The sequence below is a fragment of the Pinus tabuliformis genome, chromosome X (genome assembly GCF_031772625.1).
Source record: "Pinus tabuliformis cultivar Carrire ecotype Pingquan chromosome X, CPIR1, whole genome shotgun sequence".
Classification (NCBI taxonomy): Eukaryota; Viridiplantae; Streptophyta; class Pinopsida; order Pinales; family Pinaceae; genus Pinus; species Pinus tabuliformis.
The window spans coordinates 390,368,655-390,391,943 of NC_142308.1; the positions used below are offsets into that span (position 1 = coordinate 390,368,655).

General features: G+C 40.7%; 1 protein-coding gene across 2 annotated transcripts in view; it reads right to left on the reverse strand.

Annotated features, from left to right (window-relative positions):
- Positions 1–23,289, reverse strand: part of LOC149140176 (DNA/RNA polymerases superfamily protein) — a 341,649-nt gene that overhangs the window by 288,042 nt on the left and 30,318 nt on the right. The gene's annotated exons all lie outside the window — the stretch shown is intronic.

Below are 23,289 nucleotides of genomic sequence, written 5' to 3' on the forward strand. Positions count from 1 at the left end.
ATGTAACTTAGCCTAAGTCTAACTTGGGAAAAAACACATATTAATATGTTGGCTTATTGAGCAAAAAGAAACATCGGAAAAGTAAAGTAATTTACTTTAGTGAGTAAGTTTTAATCTTAGCCGTTGATCTCAAGTGAGGCAAGATCTAATCTTGGCCGTTAATCATTTTGAGATTAGGGTGAGGGTAAGGGATTTAGCTCAATGGAAAGTTAAGAAAGCAAGGCTAGGGAGAGGGAGAAGACGCAGCATACAGCGGCACTAGCCTCAGGAGGAGGAGTGTGATACTCCAATGTGTTGGGTCCGAGGAAGGTACAAGGAGCAGCAAGGGAGACAAATCCATATCAGCCAAGGAAGATCGAAGAACAGATCTAGGGCTTGATCGGGTGGATAACTCTAGGTTTACTGCTATATATGTAATTCCTCAGTTAGGCCATTATCCTAGGACGAGAAACCAAGTAGGTTCAGATTAATTTATTAATGAAGAACTGTGATTGGGCAAAAAATATGTCATATGTAATTAAGATTGTAATTAGATTGGTTGTGTAATTGTGTTTCCATTGAATATTATGTTAGGAACCTAGTTGTGTTTTTATTCCGTAAGTTTTATGCTAGGAATTAAATGACAAGAGTTGGGTTCAGAAACTAACAATTCTTGGGTGCAGAAGAATTAGATTCTCCCTGGACAAACTAACAATTCATTTATTGTGGCAGAGAACAATTGAATGAAGCTATCAAACAAGAAAAATAGAAAGTTATTCAGGAAAATTTTGCATGGCTCTACAAAAGGGTATAAGTTTCATCACGACAACAAATAGTGGTTGGGAGAATGCTAAGATTAGCGTCATTGTTGAGCAATTTTATTGAGTGGAATGGATTCCACAGCGTATGGCCAGATCCAATGTTGATAAAATCAGCAAAAAATCGCAAAATAGCCAATTTTCCCCTTCCTGAAAAATCACCGAGTAAAAATCACGATTTTTTAGATTTTGAAAAAATCGTCGGAACGACGAGCCCTCAGGTTTTGAAAGGCAATGTTGGCTTCTTTTTTTTTGTCATTTTATTTTGTTGTTGCAGAAGGAAGGGGAACAACTTACAGTGATTTTCAAGGATGGATTAAGGGACAAACAACTATTATCATCACCAACAAAGTTTTTTAGTGGATCAAAGGTTCAAAGATCATTTGCAAATCAGCCAAACAAACATCACTTCATCCATTCACAGGTATGTTCTTAAATACCCCCATGTTAATGATTTTTTCCATACATTTAGGCATATGCTTGCTTGCCTCTTTGCCTACCAATGTTTTCCTTCTTTTTCTGTCATTTGCTATGATTTTCATGCCCATGAACCAATGCAAGGGTTTTCTCCATATTTAGACAGCGAGTTTGATTTTTGTTTTTAACTTTTTTATGCACCCTCTTATTGCCATTTTTCATTGCAAATAATGTAATTTAAATTTGTAAAAATTTGATTTTTTAAATGAGGAGGTTGTTATTTTTTGTGTAGTGGGGGTTTAATGCCATTTTTTTGTGTTTTCAGTGCCCTAGGATTGAATTTTGAAGTTGTCCATCAACATTTCCACTGCAAATATGCCAAAGGCACTGGACCCATTTTCGCAATATGGGGAACCTAAAGGTGGGAGAAACCGGCAAAAGCTGCATTGCAAATTGTGTGGGTTGCATATAACAAGAGGGATTTGTTCACTGAAATACCATCTAGCTAAAATCCCCAGACATGATGTTGGGCTTTGTTCTAAATCTAGCCCAGACATTATGAGAGTTGCACATGATGCAATTGACGCAAAGCACAAAGAGAGAGAAGAGGCAGCCGCAAACAAGGTCGAACGTGCATGCAGATATTCAGGGCTATCTACCTCTAAGACTGAGCTTGAGGGTAGTGGGAGGGGCTCTACAACTTCACCTACTGAAAGGTCATCATTTTTTGTTCCATGATCCAGAGTGAGAGCACAAGTTTCAATGAAGTCAGTCATAAAAAAAGGGAGAAGCAGGAAGCAAACAGGGTTATGGGGAGGTATCTTTTCTAGAGTGACTTACTTCTCATCATCACTAAAAACAATCCATTTTGGCAGCCAATGTGTCATGTTATTGTTGTTGTGGACCTAGTGTACAAAAGTACTAAGCACATCAACTCTAGATTGGTGGAGTTGAAGCAGTCATTGGAGGCCTCTAGATGCACAGTGATGTCTGATGGCTGGACTGATAGGAAGGGTAGGACCCTTCTAAATTTCCTGGTACATTGTCCTATAGGTACCATGTTTATTAAATCAGTGGATTCATCAACACATTGATATGTGAGTTGTTAGATGGGTTCGTCCAAGAGATTGGTTTGCATAATGTGGTGCAAATCATAACTAATAATGCAACTAATTATGTGGCTGCTGGTAGGATGTTTATGGACAGGCAACGCTCATTGCTCAAAACTCCATGCATTGCACATTGTATCGATTTGATGCTTGAGGATATGGGGAAACTCTATTTCAATAAGGAGGTGATTGATATGGCTAGCAACATCCACAAGTTCACATATAAGTTTATAACAATGCTTTTGTTCTTAGCCTCATGAGGAGATGCACCAGAAACAAGGAATTGCGACATCCTCAATCACATATTTTTCCACCAACTTCATCACTCTTCAGTCTTTGCTTCAATGTTAGTTTTAGTTGAAGCAAATATTTGTTTGTGATGAGTGGTGTGATTGTAGATACAGTAGGTGAGAGGATGGGAGAGCCATCACTAAATTGGTGTATAGCAACTCCTTTTTGTTGAAAAGTAGTGAAGGAATGGATTCCTTGATTTGTGCCTTAATTCAAGGAATTCAATTTTGTGATCTTCTTAATCATGCACGTGTTCCAATGATGTGGACGAGTTCAAGAAGCAATTTGATTAGTAAGAATTTGTGGAGGACCGAGTTTCTGTCCTCTAGTGTGAGTTAAATTGGGAACTGAATGCTTAAGTGGAGTTAACCTGCTAAATTTTAGGAGAATCTAGTTAACTAATTGTGTTGACTTTTCTTAACTAGAAAAGCTCCAGTTCAACTTCCTAATTTAGAAACTCACTAACAATAGCCAAATTGAAGTGCTTATAAGGAGATCGAAGGCACACTTTGTAATCATTATTCTTGAGCGCGAGTTTGTGAGCAAGAGGGCTTGTGGAGGAAAGAGCCAAGGTTTCCTTGTGCGAATTATTGTGGAGTGCAATTTCTTCTTGGAGTGCACATATAAATAGGGAAATCCCCTATTTAATAGGAGCCAGCGCTAAGAAACAGGAGGTTATTTACTAAGGATTTGCACTAGAGAATCGGAGCCTCTAGTGCGCATACAAGGAGGAAGCAAATCAGCCATCAAGCAGGGGTTTCAGGCCTAGGACAGGCGAGAGAAACGTTGTATTTTCAGATTGAAACAAACTTGTATTTGTATCAGATCTATTGCTCAATTTTCCTTAATAAAATTTTGAAGCAAGCGAGGGTTTTCACTGTTGGGTTCCCTAGAAAACTGTGTTGTATTGTGTGAAATTGTGTCTTTTATTTTTGTTCTATTATGTTGCGATTTGGTAGAGAAATTATGTGTCTATGTGAAAAGAAAATTTGTTTTCAGATTGTTCATACTAGAAGATCAGAATTTCGTAGATTTTCTACATCGTATCAGAGCAGTGAACAAAAATCAATTAGCACATAGTCTTCAAGATGACAACTCACACAGAATTAGGATTGCGAGAGCTGGATAGACTGGATGGCTCTTCAAATTTTGGTGTTTTGAAGGTCCGCATATTGTTCTCATTGGACAAGTTGGGCTGAAAGAATTCATTGAGAAAGGTGTTGCAAAACCTTTAGATCCAGACTAGTTGAGGCTCTTCCAAAGGTAGATGGCCAAGGCAAAAAGGATGATCTTGGATGGACTTCGGGATCATGTAGTCCCTCATGTTGCAGGTAAAGATACAGCTAAGGACATGTAGGATGCCTTAGTCAAACTCTACCAGAACTCTTCCAAGAATCAAAAGATGGTCCTCAAAGAGAAGTTAAGGGCAAATGTAGAAGGGTGAGAGTGTAAATGACTATCTCACCAAAATCCAAGAAGTCCATGATGAACTAGCAGTTGTTGGAGAGAAGCCCATGGACACAGAGCTAGTGTGTGTGGCTCTGAATGGGTTTACCAAAGATTGGCATACTTTTGTTCAAAGCATTACTGGACGAGATAAGTTGTCGGATTGGGAATGGCTATGGAGTGACTTCATCCAAGAGGAGCTTAGGCTCAAACTAGTTGAGACTTCTAGCAGTAGTGGCAAGGGTTCCAAGGTTGAGAAGGAGGAGGAAAATCTTGCTCTTGCAGGAAAAGTCAAAGGCAAGAAAGGCAAAGGGAAGAGCGAGAACAGTCAAAAGGGTGACAAGAAGAAGACGGATCTAAGTAAGATCAAATGCTTCCATTGCCATGTTTTTGGACACTATGCTTCCAAGTGTCCTAACCGAAAGAAGGGGGGGTCGAATAAGGAGCATGTCGCTGCACCAGCTAAGGTAGATGAGTTTGCCTCTCAGTTTGAGAAGGACTTCTCATTGATAGCTTGCATGGCAAGCTCAATAGGGAGCAATACGTGTTATATTGATTCAGGTGCCTCTTTCCATATGATTGGGAACAAGGAGTATTTCAGCGAGCTAGATGAGAAGGATATCTAGGTGAATATCGAGCTTGGAGATAATGGAAAGTATGCTACCAAGGGAGTTGGTATTGTTAGCTTTGAGAGGGAGTCAAGTAATCCTCTTCATCTCAAAGATGTTCTCCATGTTCCAGGGCTGAAGAAGAGCCTAGTTTTTGTTGAACTAGGTTGTCATTGATGTCAATATGGCAATATTCTGGATACTAGAGGATGACATGAAGCCAAGGGGATGCAGAGCAGATTCATGAAGAGACAGGAGCAAAGGCCATCAGGATAGCCGAGCCATATATATATGCGGAAACAAACATATATGCAAGGAGGTGGTCTTTGAAAGACACTGCCAAGCCAAGAGGAGTAGATGGAGACGAGAGGAGCAGACAGAGCCACCAAGCCATCAGAGAGCCATGTCAAAGCAAGAGGAACGCTGCCTGTAAAACAGGCATATCGAAGCAAATGGAGCAAATGGACCGAGAGGAGCAGATGGAGCAAGAGGAGCCAAGAGGAGCAATATATATAGAGCCATCGGTATATGCCAAAGAGGAGGTGCACACAGAGCCATCGGAGGAGCTACAGGGGCAAGAGGAGCCATCGGAGGAGCTACCGGAGCCATACTTATAGACCATACATATATGCCAAAGAAGAGGAGCAATGGAGCAGATAGAGTTAGTGGAGCTACAGGAGCAAACAGAGCAAATGGAATAGAGCATATATATATGCCATATCGAAGGAGTGTCAGAGCAGAGGAGCCATATCGAAGACAATACTTCATATATATATAGTTGTGTTTAAAGCCAAACTTTCATCAAAGCGGGAGAATACATAGGAACCGTTTGATCTACCGGATCAACGGTCCAAAAGAAATCGCAGAGGAGCAGAGAATCCTTATCGCATCGGCGAAAGTCCCTTGGAGTCGTCAGAACTGTTCAAGGTGCAAGCAGCGAAATCCGGAGCCGAAACTCTTATCAAGCAAAATAGAAAGCATATCGGGTCCGCGGAGGACTTGTATCATTTCGAAGGTAGCGATCAGCGAAATCGCCGAAGGACCCGGAGCCGAAACTCTTATCAAGCAAAATAGAAAGCATATCGGGTCCGTGGAGGACTTGTATCATTTCGGAGGTAGCGATCAGCGAAATCGCCGAAGAACCCGGAGCCGAAATTAAGTTAGGAAGGAGTATAAGGAGGTGTCGGGTCCACGTTCCTTGTCGGAGAACGGAGCAACAGTGCAGTGGACGCGATATGCGACTTAGCGCTGACCGTCCGATCTGAAGGAATAATGGACAGCGGAGATCTAATCGGCAATCGGCATATCGGAGCGATCGCGTCGGAAGGATCGGGGGAAGCAATATGTGACATCGCCGATAATTGGAGCCGAAATAATATAAAACAGAGCCTAAAGGTGCGTCGGGTCCGCAGACCCTTTGTATTACAAAACTGCCGATGCGAACCTGCCGAAAAGCCGGACCCAAAATCATTAAGAAGCAAAGTATAGAGGGCCGTCGGGTCCGCAGAACTATCGCATCGCAAGAGGCCGCGATAACCCGGACATCCCGGACCCGAAGTCATTTTAGGAAGGGATGTAATCGGCGTATCGGGTCTGCAAGGGCGTCGGAGGTCGGAGTTAAGGGATTAATTGGGATCGCCGAAATCCGGACCCGCCGATAATTATAAAGGCGAGCGGATAAGATTTGAAATCCGCGAATGTTCATATTGAGCAGAATTACATGGGTTCCCGTGTATTAAAATATATGTGACCGCGGGGTTTTATAGTGTTGGCCATATATTTGTATATGTGCATTTCCGTGGGGCTTTAAAGCTTAGCCCGATAGTTAACACGCGGTTGGGCGGTGGCTTCCGATGGGTGATTAAAAGCGCCGATAAAAAGGTGGCTCTGATTCTAAGTAAGTCCAAGGTTTATAGAAGGCACATAGCCTAAGGAAAGCTTTCGATAGACATAAAAGCGGTGATAAAAGGGTGGCTCCGATTCTTAAGTGTGGAGGCGAAAATACTGTAAGGAACAGTCCCGATAGCTTGAGAAACCAAATCATGGCGATTATGATTATGATAAGGACGTGGTTGTCCGTTAAAAAATGCCATCCCTGTGTATGCCCACAATCATTGGCAAAGCAGCGCTGTTACAAGTTTTTGAACTTGTGTTCTCTACGGATGACTCGATCCTTGCTCATTGATTCAACGTGTCCTGTGAAAACGAATGGACAGAGGAAGCTACAGCGACAAACAAGCCAACAAGTGAGGAAGCTGAAGCAGGCGAGAAGGAAGCCGAAGAGCCAGCAAGAAAGAGGAAACGAATGGACAAAGACAGGTATGCATAAAACAGTAAACAGAGGACTGCATGTGTGGTGATGGTTGTTGCAAACAAACCAGAATATGAGGTAGCAGAAGCAATAGAGGTGGTGGAGCATTGTTTGAATTTGCTAGTGAACACTGCTGCGGCTGTTGAACACTGTTGGAGCTGCTGTGGGGGTGAAGAACCAGAGTGTGAGGTAGTAAAAGCAGCAGAGGTTGTAGAGGCTGCAGAAGCAGCGGAGGTTATAGAGGCAGCAGCAGCAGAAAAGGCTATTGGAGACTATGCGTGGGCAGTGTGCAGAGCTGTGAAGACTCATCCATAAGAAGACATGGTTGTCATTGATACTGTAGTTTGGAGACTACAGTGAAGCTGTAAATAGACAGAACTCAGCAGAGAAGAGTTCTAAGAGCAGAAGGATTGGAGTCCTTGGGGTTGGAGCCTTAAACGTGAGAAGGATGGGAGTCCTTGAGGCTGGTGCCTCAGAAGTGAGATTGGATTGGAGTCCTTGGGGTTAGTGCCTCAAAAGCAGGAAGGATTGAAGTCCTTGGGAGTTGGTGCTCTTAAGTCCAAGATTGGTGTCTTGGGAAAATAGAGTTGGTGCTCTGGAGGTTGGAGCCTCACCAAAGTCCAAGTTGGAGCTTGGCAACCGATTGTGACCATCTATATATTGTATTTATTTTACTGCACAGTTATATTAATAAAAGCATTTATTCTTGCTGTTCATATTGTGTTCTGAATATATATGTTTTAACTGGTAAAACAATAGTGGGAAAAAGAAATACTGATTCACCCCCCCTCTCAGTATTTCCAACAGTTTTAGTAGTTTTCCTTGAGGACAAAGGGTAGGATGACATATTTAGCAGAGGTAAGGCTTACCTCAAGCATCTAGCTTCAACAGCAGTGAAGCAAATAGGTGTGAGGGTGAAGAAACTCTACAAGTTGTAGGTAGAGACAGATGCAACCTTGAGAAACAAAGCAGGAGGTGCAAATGTTGGTGAACTTTGGCACAAGTGCATGGGACATTTGCATCATGGGGCGCTAAATATTCTTCAACAGATTTCCACAGGATTACCAGCAGGCGGCCTTGACAAGAGTGAAGTGTGCAAGGGGTGCACACTTGGCAAGTATGCCAAGTCTTCCTTCCATGGTCAGGATAGCAGAGCCAAAGGGATTTTGGAGTTGGTGCATTCAGATGTGTGCAGGACCTTTTCTTCTCCATTATTGATGAGACACAGGTATTATGTTACTTTCATTGATGATTTTTCTCAGAAAACTTGGATTTATTTTATGAAAAAGAAAGATGAGGTCTTAAACAGGTTCATGGAATTTAAGTCCCTAGTAGAGAAGCAGACCGAGAAGAAAACCAAGGTAGTGAGAAGTGACAATGGTGGAAAATATATCTCCAATGCCTTCAAGGAGTTTTGTGCAAAGGAAGGTATTAGGAGAGAGTTGATAGCACCTCATAACCCTCAGCATAATGGGGTGGATGAGAGTAAGAATAGGAGTATTATTGGAGCAACTAAGGCAATTTTGCATGATTAGAATCTACCTAGGTTCTTGTGGGCAGAACCATGCAACACTGCATTATTTCTACAAAACAGGAGTCCACACAAGGTGATTGGACGAGTCACACCAGAGGAGGCTTTCCCAAGCAAGAAGCTTGATGTTTCACACTTCTGGATCTTTCGCACAAAGGTCTACTGTCATATGTCCACAGATAACAAGAAGAAGTTGGATACCACAGCAAAGAAGGGTATCTTTGTAGGGTGTGGTGAGACATCTCAAGCATATAGGGGGTATCTTCCAGGACTTAGGAAGACAATTCTCAGGTGAGATGTGAGATTCCAGGACGATCAGGCTCTAAGAGTTTCCTTAGAGTGTAAGCAGATTGCAGTACCTGGGGAGAAGCTACTTGCTCCCAAGCAAGAGTCACAGCCAGCACCTTAGATTCAAACACAGCCATAGACTAGCAACAAGAGGGTAGCGCAGCAGGATTTGTAGCAAGATGAGGAGGACAAGCCAGGCCAAGTGGGAGGTTGATCCAGGAGGCTCAAGATCAAGTCAAGGCTCCTAGCACTATGTGTAGGCAAAGTAAATAGCCAGAAAGGTACACAGGTTATATGGCACTAATGACAAAGTTGGTGGACACTTAGGCTTCTTCTTACAACGAGGCAGCCTCTCAAAAGGTTTGGCAGGATGCCATGGTGGAGGAGTATTCCTCTATCATGAAGAATGATGTCTAGGAGGTTGTTCCACAACCTGAAGGGAAATCAGTAGTTGGATCCAGATGGGTGTACAAGTTGAAGCATGGAACAGATGGGAGCGTGGAGAAGTTCAAGGCCAAGTTTGCGGCCAAGGGCTTCTCACAAATTGAGGGCATAGACTATGAGGAGACTTTTGCCCCAGTAGCACGATATTCATCCATCAGGAGTATTTTGGCACTTGCAGCACAGATGGGGTGGAAGATCCACCAGATGGACGTGAAGACAGCCTTCGTTAATGGAGTTGTTGAGGAGGAGATCTATATAGAGCAGCATCAGTAGAGACACATGTGTGCAAGCTGAAGAGAGCTCTTTACGAGCTTAAGCAGGCTCTGAAAGCATGGTACACTCAAATTGACAACTACCTTTGAGGATTGGGCTTCCCGAAGAGTGAGGCGGATGCAAACCTATACTACATCATGGTTGGAGGGCTTCTGCTCATTCTAGTTCTCTATGTCGATGACCTTATATTCACTGGAGATGAGAGCTTGATCCAGGATTGCAAGGAGGACATTCCAAGGGAGTTTGAGATGAAATATATGGGGTTTATGCATTATTTCCTTCGCTTGGAAGTTTGGCAAGGTGATGGTGAGATCTTCATGGGACAGAGCAAGTACACAGCAGACATTCTTTGGAGATTTCATATGCAGGATTGCAGGCCCATGGCCAAAACTCTAGTCACAAATTCGAGGAAGGTGGATGCTAGCAGAGGAGAGCGAGTGGATCCTACAGTATACAAGCAGCTCATTGGGTCGTTGATGTACTTGGTCAACACATGACTTGATATTTGTTTTGCAGTCAACCAGCTGAGTCAGTTCATGGTGGAACTGACTAGAGTGCATTGGGTTGTTGCAAAGCATGTGTTGAGATATCTCAGAGGCACAGCGGACTATGGATTGTGGTACAGACAAGTTGATGGAGTGAGGCTTGAGGGCTTCACAAATGCAGATTGGGCAGGGAGCTCCACAGACAGGAAGAGTACTTCAAGTGGCATCTTTAGCATTGGGTCAGCAGCAATTTCTTAGTACAGTAAGAAGCAGAGATCTATTGAACTCAATTTAGCATAGGTCGAGTACATGGGTACTAGTTAGGTAGCTTGCGAGCCTATTTGGATGTGGAAGTTAGTTGTGGGACTTTTCAGACAAATAATGGAGCCTACCATGATACATTGTGATAATCAGAGTTGCATTAAACTCTCTAAGAATCCAGTGTTTCATGATCGTCAAAGCATATCGAGATCTAGTATCACCATCTTAAGGATTACGTGTAGAAGGGGATAGTCAAGCTATCTTACATTCCAACATGGGAGCAGACAACAAACATCTTGACCAAGGAACTGGCAAGAAGCAGTTTTGTTCATCACAGAGATAAGTTGGGACTTGTATAGAATCCCTTCCTCGCTAAGAGGGAGTGTTGAAAAGTAGCAAAGGAATGGATTCCTTGATTTCTGCCTTAATTCAAGGAATCAAATTTTGTGATCTTCTTAATCATGCACAAGTTCCAATGATGTGGACGAGTTCAATAAGCAATTTGATTAGTGCGAGTTTGTACATGACCGAGTTATCTGTCCTCTAGTGTGAGTTAAATTGGGAACTAAATGCTTAAGTGGAGTTAGCCACCTAAATTTTAGGAGGATCCAGTTAAATAGTTGTGTTGACTTTTGTTAACTAGAAGAGCTTCAGTTCAACTTCCTAATTTAGAAATTCACTAACAATAGCCAAATCGAAGTGCTTATAAGGAGATCGAAGGCACACTATGTAATCATTATTCTTGAGCACAAGTTTGTGAGCAAGAGAGGAACGAGCCAAGGTTTCCTTGTGCGAATTATTGTGGAGGGCAATTTCTTATTGGAGTGCGCATAGAAATAGGGAGATTCCCTATTTAATACGAGCTTAATCAGCAGTAGGAAATAGGAGGTTATTTCCTAAGGATTTGCGCTAGGAAATCAGAGCCTCTAGTGCGCATAGAAGGAGGAAGCAAATCAGCTATCAAGCAGGGGTTTCAAGCCTGGGACAGGCAGGAGAATCGTTGTATTTTCAGATTGAAACAAGCTTGTATTTGTATCAGATATGTTGCTCAGTTTTCCTCAATAAAATTTTGAAGCAAGCGAGGGTTTTCCAAGTTGAGTTCCCTAGAAAATTGTGTTGTTTATTGTGTGAAATTGTGTCTCTTATTTATGTTCTATCCTGTTGCTATTTGGTAGAGAAATTATGAGTCTAGACTCTATGTGAAAAGATAAATTGTTTTCAAATTGTTCATACTAGCAAATCAGAATTTTGTGGATATTCTACACTTTTGGCAAGGACTAGAAGAAGTGTCCTTGATTATTGTACTTGTAGTAAAGGTTCTGACACTGGTAGATAGTGATAAGCCTACAATGGCTTATTTATATGAGGCCATGGATAGAGCCAAAGAGACTATTCGAGCTTATTATGCAGACAAGGGTTCTATTGGGTTTAACAAACAGATGATGTTATGGGATGTGAATAATAGTCGATGGACAATGATGCCTCATCAACCCATTCATGTAGCAGCACTTTTCCTCAACCCCACATTTCCTACAAATGCAACTTTGATTTTGATAGCAAGGCGATGGAAAGGGGCTCCATATTTGTCTTCATAGGATGGTCCCTGATCCCGAGCTTCACAACAAAATCAATTGCAAGATAGAGATGTATCAGGATGATGTTGGACTATTTGGCTTTGATGATGCCATTCATGAAAGGACCACCTTCATGCCACGTAAGTGACAAGTCATGACTCTAGAATTTACTAATTTAGAATTCTAGATATTTAAATTCAATTATTTTTTATTTGAAAGTTTAATAATGTTTTAACTTCACTTTATTTTGTTGTAGATGTTTGGTGGCGAAGCTATAGTGCAAGGGCACCAAATTACAAAAATTTGCATTAAAATCCGTAGTCAAACCTGTAACGCTTCGGGGTGTGAGCGCAATTAGAGTGTATTTGAGAAAATACACTCGAAGAAGCACAACTGGGTATAATTTTGAACTTCAATTGAGCAATTATATTTATTGTAATTTATGACCCTCAAGAGTCAAGACTCGTTAATTTTTTTATGACACTCTTACGGATTGGAGTACTCGTGCCTTAATGACTTGGTGTATGTCCATTACAATCTCCGACCATGGATGAAGCAAATGGAGAACACCAGATGTCGATGCCATTTCTTTAGACAATATCAATGTATTGTCTAAGTGGAGGGTGGAGTCTGCGCTTCCCATCATGGAGGAGTCATCTGCATGGTTAGAGGAGGAACCAATTGTAGTACAACATAAGGGGCAGCAAGAGGACTCGGAGGAGGAGCAGCAGGAGGAGGAGAATGTGCCAACATTAGCATCACCTTCTATAGATATAGGAAAGCACAGTTCCATACCCATCAGTCATCATCTGCACTCTGGTGCATGGCAAAGGCCTTCCACTGTTAGGGGAAAGTCTGGAAAATAGCCCATCATCTTTTACCGTAAAGGGGGGAAAGGCATTGATCTCGGATAGTCAGTTGCTAGTTTTGTTCTTTGGCCATTGTACATATAACTCATGACGATGAGATACATTTATATATGTGATGTTATTTTGTATTGGTTCTCCACATTTAAGTCCTTGATTGAACAATTATCGGGGATCAACAAGATTTATTATCGCCTTTGATGTATCATTTTTATTTGACATCCACTACATCGTATATATCAATGCTTTCTTCATATTTAAGTGCCAATGTCTTTATTTGATGTTTTTGTTGCTTTATATGTTTAAAAATCTGAAAATAAAAAAATGAATATATTTTGCATTTTTTAATGTTTGTCGCGGTTTTCCTATTTTTTCGCCGATTTTTCTTAAACAATGTTTTCACGACCCTCGCCGATTTTTTGTTGATGTTGACTTCATCAACACTGGCCAAAACAAGTTTGTGTGCACCCTCAAACCCACTTTTCTCCTATATTTAACCTTTGTTGCTCTCTACCACTTGAATTATTTGACTATGTGTGGAGGTTCTCACATAATTGACTTTAGTTGGCAATGACAACTAGCAGATTGAAGTATATCAATTGAGATTTAGGATTTTACAAGGTTTAGTGGGGGAAATAATTATAGGATCACCAATGACCATCTTCAAGCAGTATTAAATTGCTGCCAATTTTTCAAAACAAAACTTTAGCAACCTTGCTAAAGAGAAAGTGGGACAAGAAGTTACCCCCAATGCCTGAGAGTGATGAGATCTATAAATCTTTAAAAGTATGTGATTGGGTTAAAGGTAGAACCTCTAGGAAGTCATATAGAGAATATACTAAGGAAAACCTTAATATGTCGCTTCATAGTTATCTAGCCATCAGCAAACATGATATTCAACTAGATCAACCATTATTGGCCAAGAAGTTAAGAACGAGTTAGCCATATGGCTTCACCCAATAGGGTACTTCTTATTACCACTCAAACTCTCTCCTAAAGGGAAAAAAACGACCCCAATTGGAGAGCCTACAGGCAACCCTAAAGCAAAATAGACTCTCACCTCAATGGCCTTTCCCCACTCTTTAAACTAAGGGAAGAGATATCCTAGTCAAGGGGGGAAACCCTGCAAGGATACAAGTCAAGTCAAGTTAGGTCATTGTAGAGAAAGGGGATCTTTCCTAACTTCGGCTTGACTAAGACAACTAGCAACCTCACCAAATCACTATCAAAGTTGAGGATAGATAGATAATTGCAAGCTTTTTGCTAGATTAAACAAGCTTTAATGATGTGTAATTGAGAGTCGACAAGTGCTTGTATTATGAAATATTATAATTTTTTGCCATAAAACCCAATAGAATGTTAATTTTCCACAATTTTCTATGTTGTAACAATCACTTAAACAATTTCATCTTTCAGTAGAAATCACTTTTCAATTTATTTTTCAATCACCCAATAACAATAAGCAATTGTAGATAGAACAACAAACAATATGCATATAGAAGACAACCAAGATCAATGAGACACAGAGATTTAGGTCAAAGACCAGGAAAAAACCCCACAAGGGGGAAAACCCAAGTCATGACACCATAACATCAGATCATCATTAGTTGACTTCGCACATGGAAGGCATGATGCTAGATGATGATATGCGGTGAATGTAATATTTTGTTGACTTTGCACGTGGGGGAATCTTCTGTGATTTTTCTGGGCAGCAATTGAAATTTCTATGGAGAATACAGGTGACCTAAAATCGATTTAGTTGACTTGAGTTGACCAACATGTATAGGAGGCTAAACATATTTCTATTTGACCAAGTCCTACCTGGGTTTGGTTACTGGTCAATTTGACTTTTATTTGACTGGAAAGTTTCAGATTGTATCTTTTATTGAATTGGACAATTTCTCTAAGAAAAGGTTGTTGGGTTTCTCCTTGGTTAGGGTTTTCCTAGGATAAATTTTGTGTCTCTTGTTTGGTTGTCTTTTTATGATCCTACTCGCTTTATTGTTTATATTGTTGAGATTTTTTGTGTAATTGTTTAATGATGAAGGTGACACAAGAAAAAGTAATGAAATAATCATTGGAAGTAATTATCAGTATAGGAAATCATGAAAAATCAACAAGCATCACCCTTCATTCTTCTCCTTTTGTCTAGCCTTTATGTGAAAATTCGGAAACCCGAATCCTATTGCAGCAACTGGAAATAATTCTCCTAATTGTTAAATTAATTATTAACAATTTATTCACTGTTTGATATGGCAAATAATGATCAATCACACTGCAACCTACACAAATAAACTGCAGAAGAAATAAACGTAGGAAAAAATACTAGCACAGACAAATAAAATGACATAGTTATTTTTGGACCAATGTCCCCGGAAAAACCCAACTTGGGAAAATCGGTGTAGCAGTTGAGGGTTTTATTATTATGCAGCAATGAAATAATATGAGTACAACTAGATGCCGAAACTGGCAATCCTACAGAGAAAAACTAGCAAGAAAAATCCAGTCAGGAATTTCCTCACTCCACAAGCAAATTCGGGCTCTGACCTCGGCTTAAATTGAGTCGTCCAAATTGGCTCTAGGCAGCTACTGTGTCACCCTAGCATAGTCACTTCTGCACTCAGCTCAAACCAGCTTCTCCTCAAGCCATCTAGTCGGCTGCTATCTAGGAAAATGTCTCTCCTAGCCTCCAGAACCTCAACCCAGTTTTTGGCACTGAAACTCTGCTTTTCCCCAGCATAATCGAAATTGCCTCTAGAGGCTACTGCGCTGCTCTGCGTCAGCCTCACTGTGGCTCACTTGCCTTTTTGGAAATGCACTCATCCGAACTGGAATCCTTCCTCCGGCTCCATTGCCCCTGCCCCTCTCTCACTACTTTGATCTCACTGGCTCTCTCTCCGGCAACTGACTACTGCTACTCTGAAAATCGATCTGCTTATGAAATCGAACCTCTCACGTGATTTCTCCAAGCCCCATCAACTTCTTCTTATAATCCTCTGTTGAGACTTCAACAACCAAGATTAGATCTTAATCAATGGCTAGGATTAACTTGAAGTCGATCCATGTGAATTTCTAGAACATTCACACCTTAACTTAATTAATTATGATTAATTAGTCATATTCCCTAAGTTTAGACTTGGGAATTATTTTAAAAACGACTAATAATCTCGTTAAGTCATTTCTAGGTGGAATTTCCAGAAACGATTTTTGGGTTTTGGAGATCTCATGTATTCTAGCCTCTCCACAAAATTTTGTGGCTAGAACACATCCAATGCTACAAAAACTAACACTCCCTCTTAGCGAGGAATGTGTTCTAGCATTGTTGCTTCCTGTAGCAACACTTTGTCTCTACATCATCTCTTGTCACGTTGTTGATGTCTGGTTGTTGCTGACCACCAACCACTGCGCAACTTTGATATGTGTTACATCTGTGTTGCTGTTGAACTGTTGCCAACACTGCATATACACTACAACTCCCTCTCCATATGTTGTTGCTGCAACTGCATCATCTGCAATTGAGAAGCATCCTAAGTATTGAATCCACTGTGATCAGTATGATGCATCTGTCACCCGAGTCTCTGATTGTTGCTAGTATCTGCGATGTCACTGAGGAATCTGTGTTGTTGCTGACTCTGCACTATGCCACCTGCACTACGCACCCCAGCATCTGACTGGTACCTGTGACTGTCACTTTGGCATCTAACTGCATCAACTGCGACTGATCCATTCTACTATTGGAAATTGTGGGCCCCCGTAGCAAGGTATCAATCCAAGAGGTGGACCTCCTCAAGAATCCTGCCCATCTGTAGCACTTTAGGGCTACAGCACCTGTTGATATAGATTGTCATTAATGTCAATATGAAGCCAAGGAGAAGCAAAGCAAACTTGTGAAGAACAGGAGCAAAGCCACTAGAAAGAGGATCGCATTAGCAAAGGTACATAAACAGAGTCATCGGAAGTCACAGAGAGATATGTCCAAGGGAAACCGCTATCGAAAGAACAAAGAGCAACAGAGCTATCAAAGCAGAGAAGAGAAGCAAGTGTAAGAGCGGAAGATTGAGGAGGAGCCACATCGGAGGAGCCATATCGGGAGTATCGCGTGTAATGTATGCCCAAAAAGTGAGAGGAAGAGTCCATCGGAAGCCCTCAAAGAAGCAGGTTACGGAGCAAGAGAAGCATAGAGGAAGATTCATTTGAAACCACGAGAAGCAAAGAGTAGAGGAGTATATATATTATATAGATGTGATATAATAACACGGACCCGAACAGGTTATAGCAACAATCCTTAATATGACATCGCGTCCGCCCATCGGAACCCTCATATCGCAAGTTATAAAGGGTTGTCACCCCCGAAACCTCCGATTTTATAAAGGTTGGAAGAGTTAGCTCCTAAAGCAAGAGCGACGTAAATCCATCAATAGCGAACAAGATCAAGTCAAGGAGGAAACAGACGGAGAGTGCATGAGATCCGTTGGATCTTATAAATCGACGGTCATTGCATGGCAGAGATGTGAGGGCGTTAATTCGCGAGGAAAGTGGTTCCGCAACAGGAAATGGTATTTCGGGCAAGGTAAAAGTGGTAAGTGGTATTGAAGGGTGAGCACCCGATTCCACTAACTGAGCGACACGTAGCACTTGGGAGGAGAGAGGAAACCTCTTTTTTGGACGAGTAATCCCCATGCTATTTGTCTACCCGAAATCAATGTCAACCGTTGGATCAAAAGGAGGTGAAAAACGGTGGAGATCGAACGGACTGGTTGGTGATCAGGCTAAGCGACAACCATCGAATCGAGCACCAAATCAACAGTCTAGATTTAATCGTTGATCGCATTTCGGGAAGGTTAAGTGACAGCGTGGTGGTATGCCGATTGTTGATGGGCCGATCTGCCGATGACTGATAGCGATGAAGTCGAGCGCCGATCGGAGATTGGTTAATGCAGAGGTCAGAGAGCGTTGTGGAAAGGATTGGAGGAGCGGACCCGAGATGTTATAGATGCGGGTGTAATGCATTTGAAGTCCGGCCTTATGTGTTCGGAGGGTGTATTTCCATGTATTCATGTGGTTCCGATAAATGTGTTGCCCGGGGCTTAAAGTCAAATAAATGCTTCTGATAGGTTTGGGTCCATTGCATGAATATTGAAAAAAAAGGGGGGCCTCTCTGATATAGTTATTTCTTTAATATGCAATATTGTTGTAATACGGCCTCTCTTCCACATTAACGTGTCCTGTAAGAATTTGATGAATCCAAAGAGACAAAGGAAGCCGAAGAGTGAGCGCAGAGGACGCCGAAAGATCAAGCGAGCAAAGAGAAAATGAGCAGAAGCCAAAGGTCAAGAGTATCAGGCATATAAAACAAAGAACAAGGGAAAGTTTGAGGTGCTGGCGAACTGTAAGAAACAAAGGAAGCCGAAGTTCTGGCAGAAGTGGAAGGAACAAGAGGACAGAAGTAAGTCATAGGTCCAGCAAGGTTGGGAGCAGAGAATTACAACCAAACAGATCCAGACAGCTATAGCAGAGGGTTGGGGCCCTTGAAGTTGGTGCCTCAAAACTGAAAGGATTGGTGTCCTGGGAGTTGGTGCTCCTAAATTCAAGGTTGGTGCCTTGACAACACAGAGTTGGTGCTCTGGAGGTTGGAGCCTCACAAAGAGTCCAAGTTGGTGCTTGGCAACTGATTGAAACCATATATATATATATATATATACATATATCTATTACATCTATTATCTATCTATTTCTGTGTTCCAAATATAAATGCTTTTTAGCTGATAAAATTAATAATTGAAAAGAAACACTGATTCACCACCCCCCTCTCAGTATTTCCAACAATTGGTATCAAAGCGAGCTCCTTCATATCAGCCTAACAGCTTGAAGAAGGATTTTTAGTCATGATAAGAAATCAATAAGTGTCAGGAAGACCTCCTCTGTTCGATGGCACAAATTTTGGTTTCTGGAAAAAGAGAATGTCCTACTACTTAATGTCTCTTGGACCTGAAGTTTGGCACTCGGTCTTAAATGAGTACATAGCTCCTTCCACTCTTCCAACAGATCAAGACGAGAGGAAAGTCTACTTGCAAATGCAAAAGCCTTAAACTCCATCACTAGTGGAATCACTAATTCTGAATTTACAAAAGTCACGAATTGTAACTCTGCCAAAGAAGTATGGGATAAGCTAATTGGCTTATACTACGGGGACTCCAAAGTCAAGAAGGCAAAGCTTAAAACTCATAGAAGGAAATTTGAAAGTCTGAAAATGGATGATGAAGAAGATATTGCATCATACTTTCTCCAAGTAGCTGAAGTGGTCAACTCTCTTAAAGGATTGGAACAAAACATTGAAGAAAGCACCATTGTTCAAAAGGTCTTAAGATCTCTCCCAGACAGATTTGACTCCAAAGTAAGTGCCATAGAAGAAGTGAAGGATCTAGATACTCTCAAGATGGATGAACTCCATGGAATCGTCATTGCCTATGAGATGAGAAAAGGTTGCCCAAGTTCCAAAGATGCAGCATTCAAGGCCTCAAAATCAAAAAAGGGGAAAGAAAGGAATGTCAGTAGTGATGACTCCGATGTTGAATCCAAATTGGCGCAATTTGTACGAACGCTGAAGAAAGGATCTAAGCTAAAAGGTAAATACCCTCTTATTTGTTTCAAATGTGGAAAAGTAGGTCATTATGCTACAAAATGTCCTCATAAGCATGATAGTGATGATGAAGAAAAATCTAAAATGATGGTATACAAAAAGAAAGGGTTCAATAAGAAGAATTTCCTCTCTAAGCAAGATGAGTCTGATGAAGATGAATTTGTAATCATCAAAAAGAAATCAACTAACCAGTTCCCTCACCGCAAAGGAGGTAATGAAGAATTAGGTGAAGAAAATGACCATGTTGGAAGCCAAGAAGTATTATTCATGGCATTCACAAATGATGATGACTCAGGGCTAGATGGAAATGTAGATGAATTGTTAATAAGTGCCATTGAAGAAAATGAGAAATTACGGAATAAAATCATTTCTCTCAAGGTAGAAAACGAGGAAACAAAAAGAAGGGAAGATCTCTTGAAAAATAAGCTAAAAGAAAAAGAAGAAGCTTACGAAGAACGTGAAGCCGAAATAGTATATCTGAGGAAGGAATTGGAGCAAGTTAAAAAGGGTTGGAAAAGCTCTCAAATACTTGACACTATCCTAAATAATCAAAAACCTCAACATGACAAATCTGGAATAGGTTTTAAAGGAGAATCATCAAGTACTAAGAATAATGCGAAAAGCTATGCCGATGTACTTTCCAGCAACCCAAAAGAAGAAAGATTATTTCATCAAAGGCTCATCCCAGATCCAAAGAATGAAGAGAGAGTAACTCCAAGGAAGAATGTTGATTTGAATCATGGATGTTACAACAGATACAAAACAGTATTTCATCAAAGGCCCATCTCAAATCCAAAGAATGAAGCGGGAGTAACTCCAAGGAAGAATGTTGATTCAAATCATGGCTATTACAACAGGTACAAAACTATCTTTTTTGGGCATTGTTTCCATTGTAAAAAATTTGGTCATCAAGCTAGACATTGCATGGCTCGTAAGAATGACACACCAAAACTGAAGGATCAAATAAACAAACCATATGGCCCCAAAGGGCAAGGACAAATCAATACCTACAATTCTTTTGATCCCTTGGCCAAATTTGATATGATTTGCTCATTATGTAATAATAATGGACACAATGAACAAAATTGCCCACTCAAAAGAGGAAAAGCAAGAAGTGAGAATCCCAACACGGATAAATGTGGCCTAGCTCTATGTGCTCAAAATAATGAAAATCATTGGTTTGTGGATAGTGGGTGCTCCAGACACATGACAGGGGACAAAGGGAAGTTTGTCTCATTGAACAAAAAGGAAGGAAATGTATCCTTTGGAAGTGGATCTGCCAAAATTGCTGGAAAATGAATTGTTACTCTTATTAATGGAAAAGGAAAAGCTCAAAATGCTTTGCTAGTAAACGGTCTCAAACACAACCTCCTGAGTGTGAGCCAAATCTGTGATCAAGGACATAATGTTGTCTTTAGCACCAAAGACTATGAAATAAGGAACTCCTGCTCAGGGGAACTTGTGGCGAAAGGGGTTAGAACACCAGATAACATCCATATTCTGAACATGATTTTCAAATTCAAGAAGATAAATGCTACTTAAGTCAAACAAATGAAAGTTGGTTGTGGCACAAGCGACTTGGACATACAAGCTTCGATAACTTGATCAATATCAGCAAGATTAAAGCAGTACAAGACATTCCAAAGTTATTCAAACCAAATCAAGGAGTATGTGGCCCATGTCAACATGGAAAGCAAACTAGAACAAGTCACAAGACCAAGGAGTTCTCCGCATCAAAGCCTTTGGAGATCATTCATGCTGATTTATGTGGACCAACTAGAACTCCGGCACTCCAAGGGGAAAGGTACTTTGCTTTATTTGTTGATGACTATACTAGAATGATGTGGGTATATTTTATTTATATATATACGAAGCATTTGAGTGTTTTAAGAATCTTAAAGCTCTTGTGGAAAATGAAGAGGACTCTAAGATAAAGTGTCTGAGAACAGATAGAGGGGGAGAATTCACATCAAAAGAATTTGATGAATTCTGTAAAATACATGGAATTAAAAGAGAACTCTCTGCTACCAGAACACCAAAGCAAAATGGGGTAGTTGAAAGAAGAAACCAAACAGTTCAAGAAATGGCAAGAACAATGTTAATAGCAGCTAACTTGCAGACAAAATTCTGGAAAGAAGCAGTCGGGACAACTGTCTATACATTGAATCGAACTCAATTGAGACCAAATAATGAAAATACTCCTTATGAATTATGGAAAGGAAGACCTGCATCAGTAAAATACTTCAAGATTTTTGGAAGCAAGTGCTTCATAAAAATCAATGATGACTCACCAGGAAAATTTGATTCACGGGTTGACGAAGGGATCTTTCTTGGATATTCTATAAGAAGCAAAGCCTACAAGTGCTACAATAACCGACTACGGAAAATAGTGGAAAGCATTGATGTAAAAATTGATGAAGACCTTCCAAAAAAAGAAATTGCAGAACATGAAGAAGATCCTCTCATTGAAGAAGAAGAACCTGAAAAAAAAGAAAAAGACCAAGGAAAAAGAACCATCTCAAACCCCTTCAAAGATGAAATTTCTCCAAAAATATCACCCAAAAGCGCAGATTATTGGCAATATGGATGAAGGGATGCAAACTCGAAGAAGGATGACTAGTACACCAAAAAAGAATGATGTTGCTCTTCTATCCATGATAGAACCAGAAACATTTACTCAAGCAAGGATCCTCATTGGGTAAAAGCCATGGAAGAAGAAATGTCTCAAATTGAGAAGAATGAGACATGGGAGCTGGTACCTTGTCCAAAGGACAAAAACATAATAGGAACCAAGTGGGCATTTAAAAACAAAATGAATGAAGATGGACAAATCATCAGAAACAAGGCAAGGCTTGTTTGTAAAGGCTATTCACAAATTGAAGGAATTGACTTTGAAGAAACATTTGCACCAGTAGCTCGTGTGGAAGCTATTAGGATGTTCTTGGCATTTGCTTGCTCAAAAGGATTCAAAATCTATCAAATGGACGTAAAATCAGCATTTCTGAATGGGGAACTCAAGGAAGAAGTCTACATGGAGCAACTAGAAGGGTTCAATCTAATAGAAGGAAAAGACTTTGTTTGTAAGTTGAAAAAGGCATTATATGGGTTGAAACAAGCTCCTAGAGCTTGGTACACAAGATTGGATCACTATCTACAACAACAAGGCTTCAAGAAGGGGGTGGCAGGAAGTAATCTCTACATAAAGACAGATGAGGATAAGTTACTAGTCACACTTGTTTATGTTGATGATCTCATTTTTGCTAGTAATAATGATGAGATGAGCCATGAGTTTTCTCAAAATATGTCAAAAGAGTTCGAGATGTCAATGATGGGAGAGTTATCTCACTTCCTTGGACTACCTCAAAGCACGGCAGGCATGTTTATATCTCAAGCCAAATATCTTAAAGACATGCTTAAAAGATATGGAATGGAAGAATGTGCACCCATGAGCACACCCATGACCACGAGTTGCAAATTGAGCAAAAATGATGACTCCCCTCCGGTGGATGCAACTCATTACAGGTCAATAATTGGAGCCCTTTTGTACTTAACTGCTACGAGACCCGACATTATGCAAGCAGTAGGAATGGTGGGAAGATTTCAATCAGCCCCTAAACAATCCCATTTGTTGGCTGTAAAAAGAATTCTCAGATACCTGAAAGGAATTCCTGATTTCGGTCTCTGGTACCCTAAGAGCTCAACTCTTACTTTGATTGCATACACCGATGTTGATTGGGCCGGAAGAGTCGATGATTGGAAAAGTACCAGTGGAAATGCATTCTTCTTGGGAGACTGTTTAGTATCTTGGCTCCGCAAAAAACAGACATCCATATCACTATCTACAGCTAAAGCCGAGTATATAGTTGTCGCAGATTGTTGTACTCAAATACTATGGATGAAGAAAGCTCTAAAAGATGTCAACATAGGTACAAATCAACCAATTACCAT